Source organism: Protopterus annectens, chromosome 9.part0, assembly GCF_019279795.1.
Source record: "Protopterus annectens isolate FY-2018-M chromosome 9.part0, PAN1.0, whole genome shotgun sequence".
NCBI lineage: Eukaryota > Metazoa > Chordata > Ceratodontiformes > Protopteridae > Protopterus > Protopterus annectens.
The window spans coordinates 1200157307-1200171897 of NC_056743.1; the positions used below are offsets into that span (position 1 = coordinate 1200157307).

At 40.1% G+C, this 14591-nt stretch overlaps 1 non-coding gene across 1 annotated transcript; it reads left to right on the plus strand.

Annotated features, from left to right (window-relative positions):
* Nucleotides 1–460: 460 nt before the first annotated feature.
* On the plus strand, nt 461–534 carry TRNAI-AAU. Its single transcript has one exon. It is a non-coding gene; the product is annotated as a tRNA-Ile (tRNA).
* Nucleotides 535–14591: the final 14057 nt, after the last annotated feature.

A 14591-nucleotide genomic window follows, 5' to 3' on the forward strand; every position in this document is an offset into this window, starting at 1 on the left:
GCACTCTGACAACAGGCTCAGTTTGTACACGGTGTTTTAGAAGCTTTTACATTTATGCGTATTTTGTAGCTTCTTGAAGTGGTAGGAATGTACGCTTTGAGGTCAGAGTTCACAACACATTGTGTTTAGTAGTCCACCGTACTGGAAGCCGCAGATGATGGGCAGTGTATTTTTTTGGCTAGAAAAAAAAATGCATGTCACAGATCAGTAAATGTGCAAAATTAATTTCCGTCTGTTATGAAAATATAGTACTAGCATGCGTTGTTTAAGTGTAATTGCTTCTTTATGTTAATACGAAGCTCAGTGTGTATGTATTCATGTAACCTGATATGAATTGTCTTTAGCAGAGAGTAGATAGGATAGACCCTTCACAAAAATTACTTCTTTAAATAATAAAATGCTACTAATACTAGGATGATGAGGAAATCATATATGCTACTTTCAGTTTTAAGAAACAAGTGGCCGGTTAGCTCAGTTGGTTAGAGCGTGGTGCTAATAACGCCAAGGTCGCGGGTTCGATCCCCGTACGGGCCATTCTATTTATTTGCTAGATGTGGCTTTTCAGGAAACAGATTAAATATTTATATAATAATCTATGGGAAAGCTATAGGAATTTATCTTTTTCTGTGGGAAAGTATCACATTCTACATTTAGGTCAATGAGAGCTATAGGCATTTATATTTTTCTATATTTAGGTCAATGAGATCTAATCATTTATTCTTATTCCTACCAAAACTCTCATGTCATTTAGAGCAAGAAATGTGGACAAAACCCTAAAATAATTGGGGGGGGGGGCAAAGGCCCCAAAACAAGTAGAGGTTTTAAATATTGCTCTTATAAGATTAGAAAGACGACAGAATAACAGGCTGTTTTGTATTATCATACATTTTCTGAAAGACACAAAGTCTGAAATTCAAATGTATGTCATTATTTAGTGACTTTAGTCTTTAGTGATTTTCCAGCAAACTGCAAATTTTATGAGGAACAGAGCAAAAATCTGAGGTGAAAATCTCGACAGTTGAGAGATAGGATTGCTTCTGGTAAGTCATTGGAGTGATGAATAACCTGTCACATGAGCAAGTATGGATGAAAGTAAAGGAATGTTGTAGTAAAATGCCCATATGTATTAGCAGCTAGCCCAAACATGGTGTGTTTATATTTTTACATATACATGTTCACTTCTACAAACCCAAGCATATGTATTTGTGTATATATCATATATATATATATATATATATATATATATATATATATATATAAATTCTATGCCTGAAAGCTTTAAATCCTGAAACCCCATAACCGTGAAATTTAAATTGCTAACCTACACTACAAATACACCACACACATACACACAATCTCCCCCCACAATCAAACATACAATCCTACACTACAGACAAGCTGCACCCCCACCCCCTTACTTATGTATACTAACTCTGAGATCGCACAATCACACACAGAAAGGTAACTCACACCCACACATTTCACAGACCCTTGCACATACACATCACAGCCAAAACACACACTAACATACACTAAAGCCCCTAACCAACACACTCATACATACTTACCTAAACGTACACCTATCCATTCACGCACCGCAACACCAGCTCTGAACTTCGGTATGTTGAATTTCGCATTTCTGGTGTTTCGCGATTTTCAGCGTTCAACTTTATAAGTTCGAAAAATTGAAATTCGGGATTTCAGTTTTTCAAAATTATAAAGTGAACCCATATATATATATATATATATATATATATATATATATATATATATTTTTTTTTTTTTTTCCTATGGATAGATAGATATAGCTATGATATACACACTCCCATCGCACGTATGTACATAATGTGTGTGGGTATCCTCCACATTGATGATGATACTGCTATGAAAAAAAAGCCTTGTGTGTAGACTATTTTCCAGTAGATGGAGTATCTGGGAGATGTCATTTTACAGTTACCGATGGTGGCTACGAGGTTCATAAAGTGTGAACCAGACATGAAGCCTTGGTAATTTGTACAGTATATGTTGTGTTCTCATCATATTAGGAGCAGTCCAGATGTCAGAAGTGGGTTTAGACAAGGGAGTACTGTTGAATGGTTTATAGCCAGGGGTCCAAATTTGAGGTGAATGTTATCACTATGTACTAGTGAGGCTTAGGTAGGTAGGTACTAGGCTATCGGCCCAAGGGCCTATGTAAGCCTAGCCAACAAAGTTCCTTGGCTTACGCCACCCAAGAAAGTTAATTTCCTGTGCCCCTGTCAAGCAGAGCCACAGACGTGATCCCCAGGGTGTATTTCCTATTTCCCATCCACTCATCAAGATTCTTCTTGAAGTGTGCTAATGAGGAACTTTGCTTGACATTAATGTGGTAGTAAAATAGAAAACTGAGTGTAGAATGTAGAGAACTATATAGAAAGTGTTATTTTGTGTTTACAAATGGAATGCTGTATACTACTATGACATTTCCTTTCCTTTGGGCTCATCTTCTATATCCATTTTGGATTCTGGATCTAATACCAGACCTCCTGTCTCACCCGACAGGCATGGTTCACCCAGATATCTCATATCTCAAACCAGCAGTATGGTTTCTCCAATTCTTTTAATAGGCAGACAACCAGTGCTATATTCCCCTGTCCGTTCCATACTTTTATCTTCCCATAAACCTTCTACTAGGAAAGTCTTTAGGAGTAAATGTAAAAGGTTTGTTTGTTGGGCAGAGCAAAATCAGATAGACCCCTTTTCAGCTCCAATTCAGTCTGTTCTAGAATTTTTAGGGAGTTTATTTAATGAAGGTGCTAGTTACTCAACTGTTAAAGTCTAACTTGCAGCAATCTCTTAATTTTCATGTGGGATTTCAGAATTCTTCACTGGCTTCTTTTAAACTGTTCAAGGTCTTTTTGAGAGGTACTTTTCTGCTAAGACCCCCTTATAAAGACCCCATGCCATCATAGGATTTAAATTTGGTTCTGCAAGCCTTTTTCATTCTCCCTTTGAACCAGCAGCTAAATGTGACCTTAAAGTTTTGACCTAGAAAACTAGCTTTTTAGTTGCAATTATATTTGCTAGAAGAATTTCATGACTTCATGCTTTATCCTCTAGGCCTCCACATTTGATTTTTCATAAAGATAGGGTTACATTACATGCCAATGCTTCCTTCCTTCCTAAGCTGGTGTCGGAATCCAACATCAATCAATCCATTAATTTGCAAGTATTTTTTCCAAAATTTACAAATAAAGGGGAATATATGCTGCATTTACAGGATGTTCATAGGCAATTGCATTTCTATCTACACAGAGCAAAAGAGATTAGAAAGATCAACTATTTGTTTTCTTTGCACATAATAAATTGGGTAAATCAGTTACAAAGGTAACTGTAGCTATATTGTTGACAGACTGCATTTCATTTATCTACAACAAATTGAATTTCCCCTTACCAAAGCCCTTGAAGGCTCATTCAACCAGATCTATGGCAGCTTCTGCTGTATGCTGCTGTCTAGAGCTTCTATGGTTGATGTATATACGACTGCAACTTGGTCAAATCCTCATACTTTTATCACTAATTGCAAACTAGATCTGGTCTTGAGGGAGAAAGCAGCCTTTGGCTTATCCGTACTCAGGAATATCTTTCCTTAGAGTCCACCCAGGATTTTAGGTAACTGGGGGTTTTGTCCCATTAGTTGAGGAATAAATGAAAATTGATAACATCAGATAAAAAGGTTATGTACTCACCATAACATTCCACCTGTGTTGCCCTTTTTCATTCTTCCTCAGCTCCTCACCCATCAACCCCCACCATTTTTAATGACTGACTTCTGGAGGAACGAGACACTTCAAGGACACAGATGTCCCTGTTGAGCTCAATTTATGACATATCATTATAGTCTTCCTGTCAAGCAGCAAACAAGATCTGAGAAATGCTAGGGGTGGTGCATTATGGGTAGGGAAGGAGATTGAGAGTTTGTTGGAGGCCACAAGCTAGTATAATGGCTGAATCAGATCTAGTCATCATTTATAATATCCAGTTGTTATTGCAGTCATGCATGCATGCATGCACATTGTCTGTTGAGGATATGTTTACTTTAAAACAAGTACTGAAACAGAGCAACAACACCTTTTTAGACTGACTGACTAGATTTTCTGAGTTCATTGGAACAAGTAATGCAAACATGAAGGTGATGGTTATTGTTATCTTTAGTAGGTTCATAGGAGATTACTAGGCTAATGATCCAAAAATCCTTACAAGCCTAGCCATATTTAACCTGAGTTTCACAGTTTTCAATAGCTAGGTGAATGAAGTTCACAGAGGTATGAACCTATGCTGTGGTATCTAATACCAACTGCCTCTGTCCATGAGGGACATACGTGCCACCCCAGGAGTAAATTTATTATTACCCATCCATTGATCTAGGTTGTGCTTGAAGATTGTCAGGGAAGGGCTTTGCTTCACGTGAATGGGAAGCTTGTTCCTGAGAAGGGGTAGTCTCTCAGAGAGATGTAGCTATCTCTCCAACATGATTTATTCATGTCAGAGGCTAGGTTAAGATCCCCAGAATGAGTGACCATCGTGCAGTTTGATTTACGAATGTGTAACATTTTCATTGTGACTGGGTCAGAGACTGCCTTGTAGGTCAGACATAGATCGCCACTTAGTAGTCTGTAGGAGTCAAAATAACAGTGATATGGGTTTCAATCTTTCTGCATAGGACTTGTTTTTTATACCCTGTATCTTTCTGGTGAGAAACCTTTGGGGTTGCTCCAGCTGTTGCAGAAGTCTGGTAAGGTACATGCAAAAGGGTGCATTCTACTCAATTACTGGTCTGATGAGGGCAGAGCACAATGGAGTTATACCATCTTTTGATCTGGATGCTATGCCCTTATGACTTGTTCACTGCTGTGGACTCATGCTGGTCAAAGTTGTGATTGCTGTCAACCCTGTGGGCTCATGCTGGTCAAAGTTGAGATTGCTATCAACCTGAGTACACAGATCACATACCACTGGGCCTACTCTTAGGGGGTGGTGTCTGTATTGTATTTGTTTTCCCAAAGTGAATGATAATGCATTTTTTTGCATTTAGTTTCAATTAATAGCTCTGGCACCAATCATTTGACTGCATTAATACTTTCTGCTGTATATCAGTATCACTCGTAGATTCAGTGAGTGCCCCTAATTTGCAGTCATCAGTGAAGTTGGTCAGCCAAAGGCCATCTACATTTGCCTTGACTTCTTAGAAATAAATTCTGAACAGGAGAGGGCCTAGCACAAAACCCTGTGGTATGCCACTGGTGACTGGCCTCTTGCTGTAGATGAATTCACCCACTGTTGCCAGTATATGTCCCGTTGGTCAGACATTTGGCTACTCACCAGGTAATATAAGGGTTTATACCCAGCAGAGAGAGTTTCTGTATAATACCTGAGTGGGGAATTGTCAAATTCATTGGCCAAATCAAGGTAGACGGTATGCACAGTCTTTCCCTCATCCATGGCCTTGGTGAGCTTCTTGAAGATGTAACCAGATTTAACAGACATGATCTCCCCTTAACAAATCCGATCTGGGTTGGGTCCAGAGTCTGGAGATTACGATTCTTTCCATGACCTTACAGATGAGACTAGTCAGGCTTATGGGTCTGTAATTCCCTGGGTCGGTTGATGTGGTCCCCCTTTTTGCAGAGGGATGACTGTTGCTTTCCTCCATTCTGCCAGAACATACCCTTTCTGGAGGCTGTGATTAAATAGGGATCCAAATGGGTCTGTTAAGTCATGTTTTAAGTTATTTAAAAGGCAACTTGATGTTTTCAGGGCCCATTGATGCCGTGTTTTTAGCCTTAGTGGGCACAGAGATGGCCTGTAGTTTTGAGATAATAGGCTGAAGAATGGTGGCAAGTAGAATTGGGGAAATGACCGGTATGGACACAGGGATGAAGTTTGATCCAAATCTGTCAGATAGTAGGTTGACTGTTTCCTCCAGTTGAGTATGGGTGATGCCATCAACAATCGGATCTGTGCATAGCTGGGTAATCCCCTTAAGATTGTGGATGTAATTAAAAAATGTTTTGTGATTTTCCTTGGCAAGAGAGGCTATTTATGCTTCAAAATTTGCTTTTGAGGAGTTGACTAGATCTCTGATTTGTTTGTTTAGACTAGTGAGGGATTTCTACTTTTGCTGATCCTGTTCCTGCTTATTTTTGAACATTAGTTTTTTTTTTGTTGTATAAACTGTTTATACCAAAGGTTCACCAGGGTGGCTTGTTTTTCCAGTAAGACCTGGGTTTAAAATGGTCTGGTATTGCCAATTCTATACAATTTCTTAAGTAGCTATACAGGGCATTGGTGTACACCTCTGGATAGGATTCAGTGTTTTCTTGGTACGTGGGAACTTTGAGATTTCTTATGCCATCACTTAGTAGGGGGTAATTTGGCTTGATGAAATTCTTTAGTGTTTTTGAGCTTGATGGGGTATCTGGCCTTATATTTATTTCAAAGGAGAACATTTTGTGGTCCAGACATAATCAAAGATGTTACACTGTGGGGGGCCGGGGGGATTGCAGTGCTCCCACATGTTAGTGAGTACTTCTTCTTCTTTCTATGCCCAGGATGTGTGAACACCCTAGTGGATGTGCCAGCCAGCTGTTCAGGAACATTTGCATTGACAAAGTCCAAGAACCTCTGAGCCTGCATGTTGATGGTCTTTATGTCCCCCCAGTCAATGGTAGGATAGTAAAAGTCACCCATGAGTAAGATACTGGGCTGCATGGTGAGTGACTCCAGTAAATTCAAGTACACAGTATGTTTTTCCTGGTTCATGGTTATACTTCTAGCTAGTGATGATGTAGTAGGGGATTTTGCCTTTGATTAGTTGGACAAGGGCTTGCTTGAGAGATTCAAACTGTTTGACCAGTCTTGGTGTTACTTGTCCTTTATGAAGATGGATACCCCTCTTTGTTTTGTTCTTTCTTGCTCAGCTGATGGTCTGAACGTATGGAAGGCATTGTAGCCTTGCATGGCCAGACCACTTTCTGCGACTTTAAACTATGTCTCATTGACTGCACAGATGTCAACATATTTCAAGATGAGAAGTGCTTCTAGAGACTGCAGTTTCTTGTTTCTACTCCTAGCATTTAGCAGCAGCGCCGTGAGCTTAAGAGGAGATTTTGTTATGTTGGGAGGTTGGCTACTTTGACACTGCTTAAAAAGGGCATTATAGGGCTGGCTAAAGTCTTTGCCAGTATCTGAAGGCCTAGAGGAGACAGGTGCAGACAGTCTCTGGCAAAACAGCATGGCCTGTCAAAATTGTACTTCCTGGCTGACAAATATTAGATTCCCTTGGACTGACACCAAAAGTTAAGCCAATTGTTAAAGTCAGTCATTTTTTTGTTTGTGTTTTAGCATCAGCCTTAGAGAAGGTAGAATGCTGCTCAAAGCTAGACACAGACATGCCTGTGACACATAAACTGAGAGCTCAATCATGTCTCTGCTCATATAGTCCAGGGAGGTATATCTCGGGTCATTCACACCCACATGGACTATGACAGAGTCATACTGGTACTTGTGGTTGAGTGACTTGAGTGCTTGTGTGATCTTATGGATCCTGGCACCTGACAGGCAGCTAACTGTAACTTTCTCTTAATCCAGCCTGGTGAGGGGAACATCCGTGTGTCTCACTGCTGAGTCTTCTATGACCAATAAAGCGGTGTTTCACCTTATGGCCTTGTTTGTTGCGAAACTGGTGTTTGTATTACAATGTGTTGTGGTTATTACTTGTTTTGTTTTGTGCATATATGGTTTCTGAAAGCAGGGTTTGGGAGGCCTCGGAGATTTTGTTATGTTACTAGTGAGCACTGAATACCTCCGCATATGTGGGTTTATATGTCAAATCCTCTTTTAGTGTGAGAAGTGGTGTGTGTTTGCTGGTAACCTGTTTGGCATTCGATTTGTCTGTGTAGGAGAGTCTTGCCTCCATTTTCATAGTATAACTGCATCTCTCACATATAGTATTTATTTCAGGATTAAGTGGTTATCAGTATACATGAAACAATTACTACATTGCCTCAGGATGCCCATGTCTTTCATAATGGCCACATAAATGGTAGGAAATTGCCTATCCATGATATCAGGTTCTTAATGTGGGTTTTATCAGGGAAAAGAGTGGGTTAATTAGATTGGGCTGTGCTGGTAGCACAGAGACTATAAGTGTGAAGTGTGCTTATGTAGTAACCAACAAAGTGATACCGCTCAGTATACAGCTTACTTGCTATTAGAGCAGCAGGAGGCTGGGTATGGTTTCAGTGATAGTTATTCTAGGGAAATTTTATTTTCAGGGCATTCATGTCTATACAGTGCACCGCTTACGTCGCTGTGCAGAGAGCAGCTTTGTGCAAATGCAAGGCTAATATACTGGCAAAAAGAACAGGTTTTAAGCTAACTCCACCAGCAATTCCCAGCACAGATAGGTTTAGATCAGCGCATTTCTGCCACAAGAGTGCAGAAAATACTTTCTAAATGTAAAATGTTAGCATGGGTGCCCAGTTCTCTGTATCTGTTTTAAGTACTTTTCATCTTGGATGATGCCAGCTTGGAAAATGTGCCAAGGAAGTATTCCCAAAAAAATATATAAATAAATAAGTATATATATATATATATATATATATATATATATATATATATATATATATACATATATATATATATTTTTTTGGCCTTCAAGAAGCACCTTGACCTTATCCAGTTTTTGATCTTTAAGGAATTCCTGTTGTATGAGTCAGGCATTTCAGAGATATTTTGACCATGGTAGACAAAAGAATAAATCATTTTACATAGAAGATGTAGGGTTATATGTCCATGGTGAAGTAACAAGATGTTGTGGAAAGCAGGCTTTTCAATAATTATTGAAAATAATCACCCTTTTGGTACAAATCTGAGTTATCAAGTTGTGCAGGGGATTTGAACATGTCCTCCTTCAAGAATGGAAAGATTTTGTTTGAAAATTTCTGTAGAAATCAAATTGGTTTATAAAGAAATTGGAATGAAGTTATTGACCATTTGGGATGATGCAAGTTTCACACTAACCTTGCCATGTAATGGTTGACTTTGTTATGCAGGGAGGTGAAATTATACTATGACTAAACCCCAGACTCAGGCAGCAGGGAGAAAGGCCTATCTCTGAGGTTGTTACAGGTAAGCAGGAAAGTTTATCTGCACCTGCCTGGTATTGCTGGTCTCAACACATTTGCTATCCTTGAAGAAGTAGGAGAAAAGTCAAGGTACATTTATAATTCCAGTGGACACTGAGGGTTATTGTGCATCAGAGATTACTCTTGTATCTCTAACTGCAGCCACAGTGCAGGAGACGGTTCTAACTTGTGGCCATGAGGGGAAGACAGGTCTAGGGGAAGCATCTAATGGTGAAACTGCAATTAACTAGTGTATGTTTTAGAATCTGGAAGATTTGGTGGAAGAGGCATTAGGAAAAAAATAACAGAAAAGTTTATAAAATATCTATCACCTTCTTCTTACTGATAGTGAAGTGCTACCACCCGGATATAATATACAAAGGCTGGATCGTGCTTCAAGGAAAGGCGGAGGGGTGGCTGTACTCTATAAATCTGAGTTGAATGTGACCATAGATGTTATTCAACCACCTCAGATCAATAACTCCGAGATTATTGCTACTAGATAGCAACTTAACAAAAGTAAAAGCATCAACATCATCTGTATTTATATTCCCCCAGGTAATAATGTAGCCACACTTGAAGACACGCTTCATTGGCTATCTTGTCACTACCCCCAAGAAACACTAATACTAGGAGACTTTAACATTGACCAGGATTCTTGTTCCAAAGAATCCTCTTCTACCCACATCAACTTGCATGCATTTACACAAACCATTACTACCCCTACCAGACTAGGTAAACCCAGCCAAAAAGATAGTATACTCGACTGGGTACTCATAAATAGTAACCCCCAACTGTACACTGCTGGTACCCTCCCCAATGACCTAAGTGACCATTGTCTCACTTACATAGTTAAGGATAAAGCCATTACCCCACAACAACCCCTACTCAGAAAAGTCAGGAGCAAAAGAAACTTTGACCCTGACAAATACCAACTGAAATTTAGCTCTTGCAATTGGTCCATGCTAAAACACCTACCATTAGAGGAGGCAGTTGCCTATTTTAACAACAGATTTCTTGGAATTCTTAATCTACATGCACCTGCCCGCTCAAAATGTACAAAGGCAAGAACTGCACCATGGCTATCTAAAGGGACAAGACAAAAAATTACCAGCAGAAACAAACTATGGGCTCAATGGCGTTCCACAAAAGACCCCCATGATCATGTAAAATATAGGTATGCTAGGAATGAAACAAAAAAATGTATTCTACAAGACAAAAAACAATACTACTGCAGTTTACAGACAACCAACAAGGACAATCCTCAGAAGTTCTGGGCAGGGCTGAACAATCTACTCCGCCCTGGTAAAACATCTACACCTATCCCTGCTGCCACCATTGATAAATCCCCAGAGGAGATCTCTGACAGTTTTAACCATTTCTTTACCGAAACAATTCAAGCTCTAGCTAGACAATTACCTTCTAGCTCCCCTGCCCCTGATACTTCTACCTCTAAAAACCGACTCTCATTCTCCTTCCAACCAGTGTCCACATCTCTTATCCGTAACATGATCAAAAAATTAAAACCTACCACACTCTCCGCTGACCAGCTCCTCGTTGAGTACCTTCAAAAATCAGCTGATGCCATTGCCTATCCAATATCGATACTAATCAATCGTACCATTGCAGAAGCTAACATTCCCACCATCTGGAAAACATCCTACGTAATCCCACTACATAAAGGAGGTTCCTCTACAGAATTCTCCAATTATAGACCTATACCTCTACTTTCTCCACTTGCAAAGATTATGGAAAAATGTATACAAAAACAATTTATGCACCACCTAATCCAAAATCACCTCATGGCGGATACCCAGCATGGTTTTCGTCCACACCATAGCACAACCTCAGCGTTAATGGCTTTTACCAATACCATAAATAATAACCGTAACAATAATCACATATCCTCTGCCCTATTCTTGGATCTTTCCAAGGCATTTGACATGGTTGATCACCAACTTCTGGTCCACACCTTGCAAACTTTCCACCTTGATACTAATGCCCTTCTTTATACTGCGTGGTGGTGCTGCAGTAGCGTTGTCACCTCATAGCAAGACGTTGTCCTGTTCGATTCTCAGCTAGAGCGTCTTCTCTGTGGAGGCATACGTGAATGAGGCATGCTTTCGATGAAGGTTGTGCGTCAGGGCTGGTAACCCGGTACGTAAAAATCAACTACCAATCAATAGCGGACCGGAGTTGCGCTGTGGCGACCCCTAACCAGGAAAAGCCGAAAGACACAAACAAACTAATGCCCTTCTTTGGTTTACATCCTACCTAAATGGAAGACAGCAGGCTGTCCTATGGCAGAACAAGCTCTCTAATCTATTACCAAACACCCTTGGAGTACCACAAGGCTCCATATTAGGGCCCCTACTGTTTTCCATCGTTATTAATGACTTGTATACAGTCATACCAAACGTCAGCTGTATCCAATACGCTGATGACTCCACCCTGATTCACTCAGCTACTTCTCCCACAGACCTGAGGGTCGCTACCCAGTCCACCTTTAATACCATAGAAAATTGGCTCTCGGAACGTAGATTGTTACTAAATCCCAAAAAAAACTAAAATGCTGTTATTCTCTCCAACTCATAGGTCTGCCGCATTCACCTTTACCATAAATGCAAAAGATGGGACAATAATTTCCCCTGACTCCTCTACAAAATTACTAGGTGTCATTATTGACAATAACCTAAAGTTTGACCTACATGTAGATCAAACAATCAAGAACATCAATAAAAAACTTGGGTCACTGTATAGAATAAAAGCCTTCCTAACCCCTCCAGCTAAGGTGGCTATAGCTCGCTCTCATCTACTCTCAACACTTTTATACGCCTCCCCCCTTCTCTCCAATCTAAACAAATCTGTACTAAATAGACTGTCAACCTGTTACAATCATATTGACAGGTTTGCCACTGGAATGCCTTTTAAAACACACCACTGCATCAATCTAAAACAGCTTGGGTGGCTAGAACTTCCCAGTCTCATACAATATAACCTGCTGATCATGGCTAACAAAATCCTCTATAACCCAGATAACACACCAGCCCTTCAAAATATTATCACCCCCCACAACAATCCAAGACTGCTTCGATCCTCGAACAAACTTCTAATTCAGACAATCAAAATCAACAACACTGCTGGAGATGCCCTCTTTGCTAACGCTGCAGGCAGAGCTTGGAACTTACTTCCAGGTGATATTACTTTGCTCTCCTCCCTAGGACAATTTAAAACTAAACTCAAACAACATATGGCATTTAACTGGCTTTGCCACTGCAACAAGCCCGGGTAACTTTCAACATGAATGTGAATAACCCAACTAACTATTTATTGTTAATTTTTTTCCTGACTAGAACCAGGGGTATCTCATGTCTGTCTATGTATTCATTGGTAATACTACTTATGTACTCTTGTTTTACTTGTATTATTGTATCTGATAAATTGGAGCTTATCTCCCCGGGCCTCCACTGAAAATGGACATGGCTCCAGTTGGACTATCCCGGTCAACAAATGTAAAATAAAATAAAAATAAAATAAATTCTTCAACATTTTCATAATTTATTATCCAGGCAGGAGCCATACCAATGCTTGTGAGCCTGTCACTGCTTGTGCAAGATATCTGCTGACCACTGACAACTGAGGTTAAGAATTAGGTCTCAAGCATCAGTAGGACTGGTCAAATGGGAAGGCTGCACAACCATAGGCCACACTGCCTTTCTTGGTTGAGGATGTCAGAGGTTAACGCTACAGAGAGCGAAAGCTTGCAAAGAGACCAGGGGCTATGCACTTAGCACTGATTAGTAAATTGGTGAGGATGTTGCAGGGTATCATGAGCCTACTAATGCACCCCTTACATCCACACACCACAGGTAAACATCTTAACAGATGGCCCTGCAAGCATGCCTGCCTATGGGCTGCTCCATTGTCTGCCTCTTCTCCCTGCTTCTCAGCCTGCATAAGTAGTAGCTGCAAGGTTGTCTTTATGAATGCCATAGGAGTAACCTGGTGAATTTATTTCAAGCTAAGATTAAAATGGAGCAGTACAGGGGATCTGCAATTATGCCATTATAGACATCCTGAGAGAAATCCAATAGAACTCTAGGCCAATTGAGGAAGAGTGTGGAATTAAAAAAAAAGACATAGACTACTACTGGACTTAGCTAAATGGCAAGCTGTCTGGCAGAAGAAAGGGCTGTTTTTTCTTAGTCTGTAAAGTTAGACATATATGAAACAGTGGAATGTGTTGTGATGGTGAAGCTATATTGACTTTCAGTAAAGCTATGTTAACTTTCAGTGACTTTTGAGACAGTACCATGAGGAAGAGAGGTGGATGATTGATGCTGAGAGCTTCTGGCGTTTGTCTGTGGTTATGATTAGATATAACTGACACACAGGTTGTGAAGTCTTTAATGCTTTGACATTGTCTTATCTGACATCATATAAGGTGTTATATCATACTAAAATAAGAGAGGGTCATGGAACAAATACTTCTTTGAAATGATAGTTGTGGCACTAGGATACGCAAGAAGGCATGGTGTGTAATGGATATAACTCTGGTAATTATGTTAGACAAGTAGCAACAAGATGTGAAAGCCTGCGCCAGTAACCATAACCGTTATTGCTTTGTGGGCCATTGGCTACTCAGCCAAAAATTACTGGACCTGCTGTGACATCCCAGACAAACTTACTGTTAGTCAAGCCAGGTTGCTGATCACACTCACATGTCTGTTTATCACTGAGCAATATATAATATATCAACAAGTTTTAATATTTTTTAAGAGATATGTCCCCTGCATCCTTCAATGAGGGGGCTCATCCCCACATTTCTAATTAAAATATGTATTGCACATGGAGTAAACATTTACTTTGAGTTAGTGAAACAGTAGCCATTTTTTGTTTTTCAGTAGGTCTCTTTCGAGGTCTTGTAAAACACCTAATAGGTAGGTACTAGGCTATTGGCCCTAGCGGCCTATATAAGCCTAGCCAAATGGTACCCTGGCTTTTGCCACCCAAGAAAATTATTTTCTTGTGCACCTGTCGAACAGAGCCACATAAGTGATCCCTGGGGTGAATTTCCTACCTCCCATCCAATCATCAAGATTTTTCTTGAAAAGTGCTAATGAGGAGCTTTGTTTGCTATAGACAGGTAGTTTGTTCCAGAATATGGGAAGTCTCTGGAACAGGAATCTTTCCCTCCAGCATGTTCTGTTTATTGGGGATGCACAATTCAGTGCATTTCTTTGTGCTGGTCCCAAGCCCGGATAAATGGGGAGGGATACATCAGGAAGGACATCCGGTGTAAATCCTCTGCCAAATAACATATGCAGTCAACAATACGGATTTCCATACCAGATCGGTCGAGGCCCATGTTAACAACGACCACCAACAGGGTGCTGGCAGAAATTGGGCGGCTGTTGGCCAAAG